General features: G+C 36.4%; 1 protein-coding gene across 5 annotated transcripts in view; it reads right to left on the bottom strand.

Moving 5' to 3' along the window:
• The window catches only part of LOC309619762 (uncharacterized protein), a 434,282-nt gene that overhangs the window by 135,773 nt on the left and 281,204 nt on the right, over nucleotides 1–17,305 (bottom strand). For 4 of the 5 annotated variants that reach the window (XR_014239186.1, XR_014239187.1, XR_014239188.1 and 1 more), the window contains exon 2: nucleotides 1,594–7,451. The gene's annotated coding sequence lies outside the window, so the exon portion shown is untranslated. Of the gene's footprint in view, nucleotides 1–1,593; nucleotides 15,882–17,305 lie in introns of all 5 variants that reach the window. The other variant, XM_082375436.1, reaches the window with a different exon arrangement.

A 17,305-nucleotide genomic window follows, 5' to 3' on the forward strand; every position in this document is an offset into this window, starting at 1 on the left:
AGAATACCTAGTACAGTTATTTCCCAGTTCAGGATGAAATGAGCAGTTTCAAGGAGAGGAACTTACTACAACTGAGACTCTGAGGACCAGAAAGCTTTGGTAGCCATCTATGAGCTATTGCACTGACAGGCTTACATGTCACAACTAGTTGTTGACATTGGCTGGAACAGCTGCTGAAGGGATGAGACTACTTGTTTTACCCTCCCTTTCAAAAACTACTTTCTAATGTAGCTTGTCTACATTGGTACTACAAAAGCACTGACTATCGTACTTAGTTTTAATAAAAGGACCTTGATTTTACCCTCTGCCTTATAGATTTCTTTTAAATTTATGGATCTCTTTTAAAATTGCAACATGACATGGATGGATCTAGAGATGATCATAGTAAGTGAAGTAAGTCAGAAAGAGACAGACAAATACCATATGATATCACTTATATGTGGAATCTAAAATATGACACAAATGAACTTATCTACAAAACAGAAACAGACTCACAGATATAGAGAACAGACCTGTGGTTGCCAAGGGGGAGGGGAGGTGGGGGAAGGAGGGATTGGGAGTTTGGGATTAGCAGATGCAAACTATTATATATGGAATGGATAAACAACAAGGTCCTACTGTATAGCACAGGGAACTATATTCATTATCCTGTAATAAACCATAATGGAAAAGAATATGAAAAAGAATGTATAATATATATAAATATATATTATATATAAAATATATATATAAAAAACTGAATCACTTTGCTGTACACCAGAAACTAACACAACATTGTAAATCAACTATATTTCAGTAAAATAAATTTTTTAAAAACACTAAAATTGCAAAACAAAATATCTTTACTTTTGGTTCTTGCCTTTGATTACAACCTTGAAGTTTACACTCTTCAATTCTTATTAAGAATAGAGCTAGAATTCATACATTTATCTGCACGTTCTAAATTTTCTCCTAAGGTCAATCCTGATCACCAAAATAACGTTTGTTTTACACTGTTTTTGTTGCCTCTTGTAAAAATACTCACAAACAAAGCTTCAGCACTCTGTCACTGACATATATTGAGAGATGCTGTATATTGAGAGTGAACCTATGGATCACTATTTATTCATTGTAGTGATGATATTAAAGACATCACCAGGGATCACCTTAAGAGGACTAACGGGAAACATTTCTTCTGACTCCAAAGTGAAGGAAAGCAATGATTCTCATAAACAATTGAGTCGTATTTATTGTCTGGTTACTATTTCTTGTAAATGGTGGTGTCTCTCTCTGCTTTGGCTCTCCATTAACTTAGATACTAGACTTAGGTTTGCTTCAAGCAATTGTGTATCAACTACACAATACAATATATATGTTGACGTGTTAATTTTATTCCTGAATATATTAGTGTCCTATTGTTGCATAATAAATTACCCGAAATATTAGGGCTTAAAAGCAACAAACATTGATTATCTCATAGTTTCTGTGAGTGCAGCTTAGCTGGGTGACTCTGCCCCAAGGTCTCAGACAAGTTTGCGATCAAATTTTGGCCAGGGCTCTCTTCTCAACTAAGGGCTTAAGGAAAGGAGTATCTGCTTCCTTGGAATCACTTACATGGTTGTTAATAGGATCCAGCACTTCACAGGCTGTTGGACTGAAGTCCTGAGTTTCTGATTGTTCGTCAGAGGACTTGCTCAGTTCCTTGTGAAGGGGCCTTTTCCACATTTCCGCTCACATTCATGGCAGACTGAGCAATAGAGAAAGCAATAAAGAAGATGCAAGTCACTGTCTTTTTGTAACCTAATCTCAGATGTGATGTCCCATCACTTCTGGTATATTCTATTCAATTAAAAGGAAGCCACCAGGTCCAGCCTACACTCAAAGGGAGGGAATTGCACAAAAGCATGGAGACAAAGAGGTGAGGTCATTGGGGGCCAACTTAGAGACTATTATTTCTATTTTCTTATATGAACTTCCCCTTTGCCTTATTCTTATTTTTATTCTTTGTACTATACATACTTCAATAACCTTGCTTACAATGCATACATATATCATATGGTAACATGTGGTGTGTCTTTAATAAATGTCTATTGTGTTAGGTTGAACAGCCTTGGTCATTCACTTTAACAACTGCAGCAATCATTAATCCATCCACTAAGCACAGATCTGTTTTGAGGACTAGGCACACCATGATTTTTAAAAAGGAAGAAAAAAGTCATGCCGTCAATAGTGGGTGTGGGGAGTCAGCACAGAAAGTGAAATTCTAATCCTCCTCCATTCAGTCCTTTAAAAATCACTGATTCAGTGCCTACTATCTGTCAGGTACTCTTCTGACCATAAGGTGTTTTGATTCTGTAGGATAGAGTATGTCTCAGGAAGAAGTTGGAGATTAGGTTCTGGTTGAGAATCAGAGATTGGAGGAGGCTATATTTCTGTGTAAATCTCACACAGAAATTTATAATATTTTTTAGTGAAAAGTTTAACGATTTGCTATTTTTCGTCATGACATCTGCATAAATATCATGTACTCTGCAAAAAATGCAGTGTCCAAATAACCCTCGAGTGAACTTGCCCATGTCAAGGCAGGCACGACTGAATGACCACGCCGAAACGCCATGTGCTCAGGAGGGGTGCCACGCAGTTCCCCTTGGGCTCTGGATCGTAACAGTTATAGGCTTAAATTGTCTGAACTATTTTTTTTTGTTAGACAACTGATATCACACAATTTATCAAAGTGATAGAAGAACTTTTATTTGGTGAGTTGTATTTAAGTACCACAAATACAAAAACGTGCACAAATCCTAAGTGTAAAAAAATTTATGTTTTTCTAATCTAGAGAATTCAAAACTCTAGGGAGGTGAAATAAACTTTGAAGATTATAATTTTGTATTTTATAAAGCTGTGATGCAAATAAGTCTAAGGGCCACTTAGCTCATTCACAACAGCGAAAGGGCCACAGTTCCCACCTCATGGCTCCTGCCCCAAGGCCCCATCACACCACGTTGTTCTATAAGAGAAATTACATATATAGAATCTATCTTAAGAGACTCTTAAACATTTTGTTTATAGTTTAAATATTCAATAGCAAATATTTACATAAGTAATTCTTCATGATAAGATTAACAATAATTAAGTGTTCAAGTAAATTTTGGAAAATTTCAAGTTGAACAAATTTAAATATATTTTTCTATAGTAAGATTTCACTGATCCTCTAATATATTAAAACTCAGTGTTAATTTTGCTCACCATCTAAATGTTTATTAATGTGAATTATATTTTTTTAACATAAATTCTTTTTGCCTATTGAGGATAAACCCAATCTTGCCTTGCTGTATTTTCTTTTTTAATACACACTGGATTTGATTTTCTAGTTTTCTAATATAAATTATTTTTAGGATTTTTTACAACTATATTGAAAAGTAAAATTGACCTGTAATTTTTCTTTTTACATGTCTTTTTTGGCTTTTGATAGGAGGATTATGCTTCTTTTGTAGAATGAGTTGGATATTCCCTCTTTTCTAACCATTAAGAAGAGTTTGTTAAATTCAAAGTTAAATAAATTAAAGATACTCTGCATTTTGAACATTTGGTAGAATTTGCCTGTAGAACCATCTGATTCTGCTGTTTTATTTGAAAATTTTTATTTTTATTTATCTGTTTTATTTGAAGATTTGAAGACTAGTTTAATTGTTTTAATACTTATAGAATTATTCAAGCTTTAACCCTCTTTAGATCATTTCTACGCCTACATTTTCTCAGGAATTTGTCCATTTCATCTCAGATTTCAAAACTGTAGGAATATAGTTGTTGATAGTGTTATTATCTTTTTAATTTCTATTTATAGGAGGAGTCCCTTTTCACTCATAATATTATTTATTTATGTCTTCCTTCTCCTGATCAATATTGTCAGGGGTTCATCTCCTTTGTGGGATTTTTATTTTCATGTATTCCAATTCTGGATTCTTGGATCCCTCACCTGACTTTTGCGTTTCTACAATATATTCCACAATTCTAGTCTCTCCTCTTGATTACGAATGCTAGCATCCTGCATGGCCCTCAGTCCCACTTTCTCCCTGGGTTTGGATTTCCCTGATTTGTTTTGGATGAGATACTACCCACTATTGTAGGAATACGCTCTACATATAACCTTAACCCCTCTTCCCCTTACACTGAGGAGATCTGGATATCATGTGATAAAAAGTAACCAACTCTCAGGGCTTCCCTGGTGGCGCAGTGGTTGAGAGTCTGCCTGCCAATGCAGGGGACACGGGTTCGAGCCCTGGTCTGGGAAGATCCCACATGCCGCGGAGCAACTAGGCCCGTGAGCCACAACTACTGAGCCTGCGCGTCTGGAGCCTGTGCTCCGCAACAAGAGAGGCCGCGATAGTGAGAGGCCTGCGCACCGCGATGAAGAGTGGTCCCCGCTTGCCACAACTAGAGAAAGCCCTTGCACAGAAACGAAGACCCAACACAGCCATAAATTAATTAATTAATTAATTAAAAAATAAAAAAATAAAAAAAAGAAGAACATTTAAATAACCAAAAAAAAAAAATCTTAAAAAAAAAACAATTAATTAATTAAAAAAAAAAAAAAGTAACCAACTCTCTAGTCCACCCTAGTTCTGGTCCTGTAAGCCAATCCTGTCTCAATAAAAAAACATACACTCAGGATGGAACAAAGCAAGTCTCTGAGTCCCAGGAGCTACTTTCCATCTTCTCCTGGCTCCTCTGCACCTCGGTCCCTAACCCTGCCTCTGGAGCTTTGAATTATGTATGATGCCATCACTTGCACCGGGCCAAGGTTCAGACCCTTCCATGCTTCTTCCTGGCCTTTATCCACTTAGCCAGTATCCAGCCTTGGCTACACCTGACACTCTCCACCTTGAAAATAGTCTACTCCATTTGCTTCTTGTGTTTTGCACCCAACTATTTGTGTCTTCAAGGAGGTGTGAGCCACTGAGACAGAGAGAGGAGAAGTCCAGAGAGAAAAAGGGAAATGGATAGGCACTGGAAATGGGTGCCTGAAGAGAGTTCTCCTGACTGAAAATAAAAGCCTGAAGCTGAGGCTTGGGGATTGACTGTACTTGATCCCTCATGTCCATTACCCTTTGGAAGATTTAGCAGCTATCAGGTCTCCACTTAAAAGTAGCATGAATAATTTTAATACAAAAAATAGACCTCTTAAATTAAACAATCTTTTGAATTTTTATTAAATATATTTTAAGTGGATTTTTCTTTCTGCATCATGTACTTTCTACCTAATCTCTGACATGCCACTCACTCACATCTAAGAAATATGTGATACGCTACAGCCTGGTGACTGGATAAGCTGCTCCAGCTCTCTGTGTGCCCAGTATTCACTTACAATTTTCTAATGCCTGCACTTCATCTTGATGTGGCTTAGTACCCATGTGACAACAGAAGTCAGGCTGTTTATTTCCTTGCCCTTGACATTATTTTGTTAAATGCTGATAGCAGACGTAAATATGAAAATGCTCTAACTAAAGTGACTATGATAGTTTATTCTATAATTTTCCCATTTTTCTCCTTTCATAAATTGGCAAAGAATCTCAACAGTTAAAGCCTCGGAAAGAAAATTCTTCAACTCTTTTAAGCTGTTTAACAAAGGCTGTGTCTTTTTTAATCTCCTATGTGGGGATCAATGCTAAAAGGAATAAACAGATTCTCTCCCTGAAGAAAACTGATATCAAATGAACCTAAAAAATCATCTTTGTTCAGTATCAATCATTTGCTTAATTATCACTAACTTCAGAGCTCTTTGAATTAGAGACAAGACCACAATGACAGAGAATATAGAAGGCGCCCTTTAATCCTTGAATTAAGGGCTCTTCTGCTGTCTGTCTCTCTCTCTTATTTGTCACATCTAACAATCTGGAGGTGAATGTGCTTAATAGGCTTTGTCTGCGAAAAGCTTCATTTCTTTTTTGTGAAGGAAGCTATAGTCTTGGACTTGTCTCCTCATGCACTCCACCTTTTGACAGCACTGAGCCTTTATTTATGAAAGAAGTTTAATTAACGCCCTTGGATACACTGTTAACCTTTGAAATGGTTTCCTGATGCATGGAGGCCCTTTCTCTCCTGCCAGGAATTGATTTTGGAAATGGCCCTGCCTCTTTGTGGCTTAAGGTTCAGAGAAAGGAAGAGACCATGCAAGGTGTAGCAAGGCAGGGATGAGAGCCTTGTGAAGTGTAGTGATGGAGCATTTGCATCAGTATCTGGAAAGTATAGATCATCAAAAATGTGGGGAATCAACTTCAAAGAAGATGATGGTTCTCTGAAGAGATTAGAATATCATTCCACTGAAACAGAACCATAGCACTGAAAATAGAAGGCAGGTTTCAAATAAACTAAAGCAAGCCTCTCACATTTCTAGCAAGATAATACAGATTTTTTAAAAATGGCATAGACGATGGAGACACAGATCAGGGAAGGAAGGACACAACTTTTGGGCCAGGAGATTTTACTGTATTTTCCTGGCATGGCTCCCGGAGACCTTGGCAAAGAAAAGGATGCCAAAGAGTTATTCTTCAGAGGCTTTATTCTATTAATGTAGATATTATTCAGTGTATAGTTGTTTAATGGGACAGATGTTATTTAATTAACTGCTATTTTAGAAAAGTGATTTTCCAAAGCAGAAGCAGTGTTATGGGGCAGAGTGTGTGGGGAGAAGTATTGCAGAAGTTTCCTCGTGTTTGCGCTTACCTATTCCAATAGTAACTCTTGGTATAATTAAATTACTGCGGCCCTCAATGTGTTTCCATGGTAGGACAGTCAATGGAGACTCCACAATTTGTCATCTCAATTATGGCCTTCAGAAGAAGACCATATTGGTTTGTTTGCATGGAAGTTACCAAAAATACAATCTGCACTGATAAAAATAAATGAAACCTTGTTCTCAGTTATATTATTATCACTTCAGTTTTTAGATATTCACTTATAGAAGCTATTTGTCTTCTATACTAGCGATACAGATTGCTTATTGAATTAACAAGGACCAAGCAATAAAGATCTGAGAACAATAACAATTCGGAGCCTGCTGGACTATAAAAAAATTCCATTTTATCCATCAAATTGTAAGTGTTAAGCTGTCTGTCGCCTAATGAGAAATACCACTGCACTGTGTTTCCCCTCTAAAACCCTGGAATTTTCAAATTAGGAGATAGGTGTATGCTTGAGGCTACGTTATCTACCTTCATAGTTTTAGCCAACATGGCACATTCTGTGGAGAACGATGAGAACTGGCTAGAAGTGAAAGAACGCTCTTTTGGCCAGGCCAGTGCCTCCCAGACACATCACTCCTCACTAATCGGGAGCCACAGCAGAGCCCTTCTGGTAATCCACTCACTCCTCCACTGGTGAGGACCACTCAGCCAACTGCTGCTCTGGCATGTGTTCTCCTGGCAAGGTCCGTTCAGATGAGTGCAGCCCAAGAGATGGGACCTGGCCCGAGGCTGTAGAAGAAGAAAAGGCAGGACAAGTCATGAGTCACCAACTCTTCCAAAGTGAGGGGATGTTGCAGGCTCTGGAGTTTCTCTGACTTGAGCAGGTAGCCAATTTCCTGGAGCATGATCTTATTTTAAGATTCCTTCTGAATTTTATCACGAATGTTCAGGATCTTAGATGGCAGAGGATCATAAAATCTAACCTTTATTTTGCAGGTGAGAAAATGAAGGACCAGGGAGCAGTAATTTCCAGTAATTTCCCAATGGTGCACAGCTTCATAAGAAGCAGCCCCGTCTCTACAAGTGTCTGATTCTCAAAATTCTTAGTCGGAGGTTTTTACCAATATGTAAGGGAAATATAATTTTGATGTATAACCAGAACAGAAACAGCAGAAATGTAATTTTATCTTATCAATGTTAAGAGATTGTGACGGAACGCGTTCCCTTCCGTCCAGCACATACTAAGCGCTGAGAAAGAGTATCACTGTGATGCTACTGCTGCTTCCCAGAGTTTTTAGGAAGGTGGGAGGGAGGAAGGAGTCTACGTATTTCCTCTTCCTTTAAACCTACAATAAGGCCAGGATTAAACTGAGATCTCCATGCAGCACTTATCATTGTTCACTGGACTATAATGAAAAGTATTCACTTTCTAATTTTCCAGGAGACAGCAAACATCATGTTGTCATCTCTGAATATTAGCTAACATTCTGGTCTTCTGGAATGATAGTCAAGGATTGAAGTCTGTCATAGCCACTTAGAAACATATACAATGATTCCAGTCATCAATTTTAGTATAACCTTAAGCACCTGAATAAATGATTGGTATCTAGTATGCATACATCTGGTCACGACCTCCATGCTCCTAATTTCCTTCCCTGTACTGTACTTTATAGAATACATATAAAATACCAATTTTCATAGTATTTTTCACCATCTGCACTGTGAACACTCAAGGTCAATGGTTCTTGAACTTTGAAGCGCATCACATTGCTGATACCCACTCCCAGAGTTTCTGATGTGGTAGTACGTATGGGGTAGAGTCTAAGAATGCGCATTCCTAACAACCTCCCACGTGATGCTGGTGCTGCTGACCAGAGGACCACACTTAGAGAACCATCGCACTATTCTGTGGAGATTTTAAACACAGAGGTTGCAGATGTGGGGAATCAGGCACAAGAGGAGAACCATGGAAAGCGGGTAACTCTCATTCATGCTCAAACACAAGGGGAGCGGTTTCTTTTATTTTGGGGGCAAGAAAATTTACAGAATACATTGGCAATTTTTATTACCTCAAAAATCCATTTTATGGGAATCATTTTAAACCTAAATTTGCAAACATGTATATGAGAAGTATTTAACTAATACTGCATCATGCTATTTAGCAGACAAGGTGCTGCTTAGTAATTAAAGTTAGACACACTTGGATTTGAATGCTGTTTCTACCAATTACCAGTGATGGAACCTTGGAAATGTGTTTTAACCTCTCCACCTCATCGATAAAATGAGGGTTATAACAGTGGCCACTGACAAGGTTGTCTAGTGAAATTCTTAGTTCAGTACTTGGCACTGCATGGGAAACAGTAAGCACATTTTAAGTCATAGAATTAGCACAATAGCCACAGTAATACTCATTGTAACTAGGAAGTAGGCTAGTAATAATGTGAAGAAAATTTACAATTATAAGGAAGATAGTACCCAAATCTAATTTCAGTCTTTGTTATAGTTTTGCCTCCTTATATAATTTTTGCTCTATGTATGATAGTTAGAATTGACTGATTTAGTTTTAAGACTTTCATTTTTAGTATTCTTCATTAGAGTGGCAACACTAGATGGGAGATAAGAAAAAACAAAATGGGCAGATATTTTCAAAATTTAGATACCATAAGTCTAATGAATAAGGAATTTATGTGTATCACTTCTTTTGATATGAACAAACAGCTACAGGAGAAAGACACATTCCTTGTGTTGTTCACAGTGGTGAAGACCATGGTTCTAAGAACACTTGAAAGCCAAGTGAGTTACACCTGATACCTTATTTCTCTGGTATGGCTATTGAATAACAGTGTCCTAGAACATAAGAATTTGGGCTCTCAGTAAAAATAAGATTTTATTCTTCCCTAAGTGCACCCAGGTTTTATTTCTACTAAGTACTAGAGAGTAGGTGTTTTACATAGGTAGATTGAAACTCTAGGCTTTATCCTTTCAGCCGAGTCAGCAAATACTTTGAGTACTGACCTTTAGGCAGCAGTGCAAGTCTCATCCATCTGCAAAGGTGTAAAGCTGAATAGGAAATGGAGCTGTCCCTCAGGCTCTCTGCATAGGAAGGGAATTTTTCATTGTGACCCTATCATTTGTTCATAATAACAGGCTCGCTTCAATATGAACAACATGTTCATTATGAAAATCAAAAAATGAAGGACTTACAAGACACTGTGGATATAAATATTATGCCCTTTTTAACTGACAAGTGAAATGAAGCCAAGAAAGATGAAGTACGTCCCATAGGCCACACAGTCAGTGGCAGAAACATACTTCAAAAGTTTTGATCTTGAGTCCCTGTCAACATTCACCTTCCACATCCAGTGCCACTTTTCCTTGTCTTGGCTTCAATGTTGACTAATCTGACTCTTTTGAGAAGGAATTTCTTTAAAGATAGCAGAATTGGAGAGTCCTCAGAAAATGTTCTCTTTTATAAATCTCAATTTAAAATTAAAAGAAGCTGCTATGAAAGCCTGAAAGAAAATGAAACACGATTAATTAAGCTTGTAAACTAACCAAAGAGATGTGTAGCCATGTTAATAACTGTAATAACCATCATGGCCAATTTGTGAAACTTCAGAATTTACATCACAGGATTACAAATGAGGCAAAAAGAATTACCTCTTTTGCAGTGACTGTGGTGTGTGAAAGGCAGGTACATTCTAAAGATGCTAGAATACAATTTCAACTTCTAGCTAACATCCTGCACACTCAGCCTACAAAGGTGCTTTTCAAAAGAACAATTTAAATAGACATGGAAAATGAACACTTCCTCTAATAAAAACTCTATGTTCCAAAGATATTTCCACAGTCTTACTATTAGAATGATGTTCAGGTGACAAGTTTATTTATGCATATATACAAAGGATTCATTGTTAAAATGAGCTGAAATTAGAGACAGAACTGAATCTCAACAAAAATTAGCTACTTTTCTATATAAAACTGACATTTCTAGGGATAGGTTCATATTTGTGATATATTTGATACCATCAAACAAAATTCAACCTATAGAATTAGCCATGAACACCTAAATTCCCAACCCACTAAGATCTACAGCAATGGCCTTTATCTCTACAACTAATTCCACATTTCTTCTTATGGTCTTTTGCTTAAATATTGTATTGAATAAGGAACTGTTGACAACAACAGACTAAAAGAAAGTGTTTTAGGGTCAGGTGTGGAAGAGAGGTATTGAACTATTATGATACACTTTACCTAAAAACTATTTAGGAGCTGCTTAATAATGTTCATTCAGCTTTCAGTTAATAAGCTACCTTGGGAAATATCTCATGCAGAAAAGATGCACGAAGGTCTGGATGACAGGGTATCAAGTAGCTTTGTATTTTCCTCCATCACTGGGAAAATGACAACAATGACAGAGATCCACAGATTCTCAACCAGCCGGTGATTTTAGAAATCTCTGTATAAGAATGAAAGTTCATCCACACACAAAAGCTATATGCAGAACATCCCTCAAAAGAGTTGCCCTCTTGGTCCAGAGGACCCAAGTACAGTCAGATCTAAGAAATACCACAAAAGCTCCTAAAAATAGAAATCAAGAACAAACTTGAAATATGTCTAAAAAGAGTATGATTCCACTTTCCTGTAGTTTATACTGGACTCCTATTTGGTCCCATACCCACTCTTACACTTCACTTCCTTCTCTGCCTGTGTTCTCTACCCCATGCACAGATGTACAATTCTCTTTCAGAGTCCCTGGTTCTATCTTATTTCCCTGGGGGAAAAAAAAGAAATGGAAAATGGAAGGTGAGTGGGACAAAGATACTTCAATATATAGTAGACATATTTTCTACTATGTCTAGTATTATTGTCCATCTAGTATTATTGACATTGAAATGCAGCTGCACAGCATTTCACACACAGCGACTGCAAATTCCCATGTCACTTATGCTCTGTGGGTAGAGAAGCATCTTGGTCTTCAAAAGTCTGTGTTTGACGTTTAGTCGCTGTGGACACATTCCATCTAAAAATCTCTTAATTTTACTCATGAAATTGATAACATGTATTATAGTATTTTATGAAATGCTATTATTTAATTGAAGCCAAATTCTGTGGATTTTTTATGTTCTTAAATCTCCTTGTCCCATAACAAATAAGTTTCTATTTTTCTGAATGCTCTAGTTTTGAGTTCATGGATTCTCTTCACTATATATCTTCTATCGTGGCAGGCTGACATACTCTCTTTTCCTTAAATAGGTTTTAATACATATTTTTTATGTTCATAATTCTAGCTCTAAGTGGTAAGCAAAGGGAATTTTGAATTAATACACACTTTGAAACCAAGCACTGTACTATTACAATGTCTCCAGAGATTTACTTGTGCATAACAGTTAACTCTGAAGTAAGGTTAGAAAGGTAACATAGATTATTGGAAGAAAAAAGATTTATTATTTTATTACTTTATCTCTAGTTATATATTTTTAAGCATCCAAATGACATTACTCTCATGATTTCAAAAACTAGAAAGTGGTAAATAATATATTAGGAGCATTTGAGAAATTAAAAAGATTCAGGTGGATAATAATTCTTTAAAAGCTCAATTTAATGCCTCTAGAGCATTTACTTTGGATTAATCAGACAATTTTAATCAGTACATTCAATATACATTGCTTATTAACACATATTTCTTCAGGATTAACATCCACACTTCACAATTCACACATATGACATCAGCATTTACCATCTTTGATACCCAACTATTAATATTATGTGTAAACTTTACCTAAAAATTCTTGTCTCATGTCAAAGTGCTCACTCTGTTATTAATAGAAATTATGCAGGAATTAGAAATTAGAAAGAAAGAGGTAATCTATGTGTATTTTTACCACAGCTCTTGACACATTTTACTGAAATTGTAAATTTATATCCTATGAATTATAAAATCACAAATTTCCATATCTCTTTCCTCACAGGTCTTTAGATGATATGGTAAGCTCCTCAAAGACAGACAGTGTATTTTAGCTGATGCAGAAACTAGGACTGTGTCTGGCACATAGTAAAAAAGCAATAATGTTTTTGCTAAACTAACTTAAACCTATGGTAAGAGGTTATTTATCAATATTCAAAAGTAGAAGTGGTCCAATATATAACAAACACTGCTCAACCAAATTGATTTTTAATAACGGCTAAATTACATTAACTAAAACACTGAAGGGCTCTTACTTTATACATAAGAACTAAAACTTTAAAAAATGTTAGATGACAGTATAATGAACATCAATATGGTACTTAAAGAAGCCCATGGAACTGAAACTAGGCAACAGCCACAATGTTATGATTAGGAAATAGGTGTGATATATTTTTTAAATGGTATTTTAATAAGTAAATACCAGGCAGTAGAATTTAAAGTTTTATATGCTTATATGTTTTATAAAAATACCAATTAATAATTATTTATTTTTAAATTTTTATTGGAGTATAGTTGCTTTACAATATTGTGTTAGTTTCTACTGTACAGCAAAGTGAATCAGCTATACGTATACATATATCCCCTCTTTTTCTGATTTCCTTCCCATTTAGGTCATCACAGAGCACTGAGTAGAGTTCCCTGTGCTATACAGTAGGTTCTCATGAGCTATCTATTTTATACATAGTATCAGTAGTGTATATATGTCAATCCCTATCTCCCAATTCATTCCACTCCCCCCCCTTCCCCCTTGGTATCCGTATGTTTGTTCTCTACATCTGTGTCTCTATTTCTGCTTTGTAAATAAGATCATTTATACCATTTTTCCAGGTTCCACATATATGCGTTAATATACAACATTCGCTTTCCTCTTTCTGACTTACTTCACTCTGTATGACAGTCTCTAGGTCCATCCACATCTCTACAAATGACTCAATTTCATTCCTTTTTATGGATGGTTAATATTCCGTTGTATATATGTACCACATCTTCTTTATCCATTCCTCTGTTGATGGACATTTAGGTTGTTTCCATTAGTAATTATTTTAATGTTTTAATAAAACACGCCTTCGTTTTCCTTCCGCTAAATGATCAAAATGTTTCAACTTTAAAACTAGGAGTTCATTAGTCTGTATTTGTTCCATCACACATAAATGAACACAAAAGAACTATATAGCAAATTTTTCAGACAGACAGCTGCACAGTAAAGAGATTTTACACAGTAGCAGAGCATTCAACGCGAACATTTTCCCCTCCCATCATAAATCAAAGTGATCTTTTTCCCAGTCCTGTACTAATAAGACCTACAAGGCAGGCTGTGTATGAGTGTGTATGGGATGGGTGGGGATGGGAGTTGAGGATAGAGAACTGGTCACAGTAAATTATCAGCCCAGAACCTGACTATATTGTATAGAATGCAAATCCTGTTAATTCACCCCTGCTGGGAAACTTCTAAAAAACTGTCACCAGAGTCCAAGTTTCTTCTTAATGGTCTTGTCAACTAAAGAGCAGGAAAGAGCTCATTTTTATGTACCAGACCATATGCAGAAACAATCTTAAGCAGCAAAGTGCAGCATCGCAAAAAATATTTTAAAACAAATTAAGCTGAATTATATACATACTTGAGGAAAAGCAGTACTTTAAAGTTGAACTTTGTAGACATACTAGAAAAATTGTATAATTAATTTAGCAACCATGGTACAAGGATATGACAATTTGAATGCAGACTAGCATAGAACCTAAGAGGACCACCTCACATATAATCAAGTCGACAGACAGGAACAAATTTCACATTTCCCTTAGCTACACTAGCTTAGAGTTTCACCAAAACTTTAAAGAGGTGAGGGAAAATAGAATGTCTGGGTAACTCACTCTATCACCTGTCTATCTATGTGTGCTTACGTGTATACATCTCCAGGACACTGAACATACAATGTCCTAAGTATAAAACTCTGTGAAACCAGAGACTTTTTAAATATGTTTTCTTCACTGATGTATATACAGTCCCTAGAACAGTGCCTGACACATCGCAGGTGTTCAGTAAGTACATGCTGGATGAATGAATGAATACATTGTATACGCAGTTTTACTTTTGTTTCCAACTGTCCCATTAAAGCTGTTTGGTACCTGTAGTCCATCCCCTGCCCTTGACAGAACAATGAAGACATTTCTACAACTCCTTTGGTCACTCAGATAATAGAAAGGCCTATGATCACTTTAAGTAATGAATATGATCTCAAATAATATAAATTTCCTTTCCCAGGTAATATCGAAAAGTTCTAACCTGACTCAAGTTAAATCCCAGCTCCTCCCTCAGCTGAAGCCTGTGGCGAGCAGTGGGGATGAAATTCTTTTCCTGCTTCGGCCAGCTGGGGGTGGGGGAGGTTGGATGTAAAAGTGGCAGGAATATTCATGCTTCTGACATGACCATCACTATCACAGGTCAGTGTCATGGTTTCCAGCCCGGGCACATGTTTTAAAGCTGGTGTTCTTGTGCAGGTGCCTGTGTGAGTCCTTTAACAATTCCTCTGTTGCGCCCCACCAATTGCCACTCCCGTGGCGTGGGCAGTGTCTTTCCTTGAGTTTTCAGCTCTGGAAATCGCACTTCAGCTTCTGTCCCTGGTGGTACACCTTTCAGCCAGTTACCACTTGGGTCACCTTACTCTGGCAGGAAAAGCCCTTGGGCAAGATTCATTTTGAAATGGCATCACTATGATGTCCTCTGGCCAAGTATCCACACCTCTATTGACTTGCGTTGGTGGGGAATGCATTTTCTTCCCAGCTACAGAGTTCTTTTCTTCCACACAAGCCACTTCCACTTTCTCAAGCGTGATTGTACTACTGCAGCCCTTTAACTACAAAATTGGCCAAGTCATCCCTGAAAGCAGCCCTTAATAGCCTTGAGCGAAGGGAGTATGACTCCTTAAGGGGAGTATGGCTCTTAATGCCATCTCGACATAGAAATTGTCCTTACAAAATCCTTTCCCAATCTTGCTCAACCTTTCACTATTTTATCTTTTATTGTGAAGGGCCCCTGGAAAGAGACCCAAAATCATGTAACCAGTTCCCAATAAAAAGTTTGAACTTGATTTAATCATTTTCATCTTCCAATTTAATAGCCTGCCTGGTTATTAATATACAGCCACAGATGGCAAATAGGTTCAACTTCCATGCCAGCTCTGATCCAGTCATAGAGCACTGAGTTGAGGAGATCCAAGCTTCAGGGTGAAAATGTCGTTGTTGATTAGTGATGCCTACCAAGGGAGCAGGAGTAGATGTTAGGGACACTCCTTGTGCTGGGCAGGATCTATAAGGGCAGATGCCCTCATGTTTGACCTGTTCATGCTATATTTCCTGTCCTAGCAACATGCCTGGAATCAAGTAAGTTCTTGATAAATATGTGTTGAATACATGAAGAAGGGTGTGTATATGTAAATGAGTGGCTATATACATGTAAGTTAAATTATTTAAATATATAATATTTATACATTAATTTTATATACATATTTAATAAGCTAAATATTATTTAATAGGCCATAGTACAAGTTCAATTACTTGCAACTAATTGTTTCTTATCTTTATAAGAGTAATTTATAAAACCTAAGGCAATAGAAATCCTTTAGGCATAATTAAAAATATAAACTTGAATTCAACTCAAATGACAATTATGACAATTTTAATATCCCTTTCAAAGAAAAGCCTAAACATGGACAATTGCTGGCTACATTACCATACAGAATATGCTTTTAAATAAAGTTAATTCAGGTTTTCAGATTATGTTAGTAGTATCTTCTAAAAAGAAAATTATAATCAGAGATATAAAAATTGATAACTTTATGACTTGAAGTACATATTATTTGATAACGATTGGCAATTATTCATCCTCTATTTGCTGATATTAAATTTATAATGGGCTTAATGGTTGTGTTGAGTAATTGATGATACAGATCCAAAGATACCACTGAGAACACAATATTCATGTAAATGTAAACGGAGTTACATCGTAAGAGATGAGGTAATGAGAAAGATCAGTTTAAAAACATTAATTAAATTATATATCTGGAGAGGCAGCATTATTCTTTCAGTTTTTTATTTACAATAACATGGGAAAGACTTTAGGAAATATCCACATGTAAGGCACCTTCGCATAAAGGTTAAAAACTTTAGGCATTTATCTGAAGAGTTTCTCCATAGAATGCTATACGTGTGGGAACTTAGAAGACATCTGGATGTTTGGCTATTTTTGAAAATTTGTCATTTGAGTATTTAACTTCATGAAAATGTGCCTTGTTGTAGAGTATTTCAGATTTCTAAGTGTTATTATATAGATTGACAATGGACTTAATTCAATAACAGTAAACAGCCAAAAAGGGGAGAAGCATGCAGTAGGGATCATACAAATCTATTGGTTATAAATGGTGGTAAAAATCAATTTCAAACAAGTACCTTATCAATGATTTGCAAATCAGAGCTAAGTGACAGAAAAAAAAACCCCACTATTTTGGAAAATAAGATATCTGTATCCAGGCAATAGCAATGGTTGGACACCAGGCAAAAGCTATTTCAACTCTCTAAGTTTTGGTTTCCTACGTTAAAAAAAAGCAGGTTAAACTTAGTAATTACTAAGGAAATGTCAGAAAGCACAAATTTTATAAAGGCAACCCTGGCTAATGGAGCC

Source organism: Balaenoptera borealis (assembly GCF_965194805.1).
Source record: "Balaenoptera borealis genome assembly, chromosome: 21".
Classification (NCBI taxonomy): Eukaryota; Metazoa; Chordata; class Mammalia; order Artiodactyla; family Balaenopteridae; genus Balaenoptera; species Balaenoptera borealis.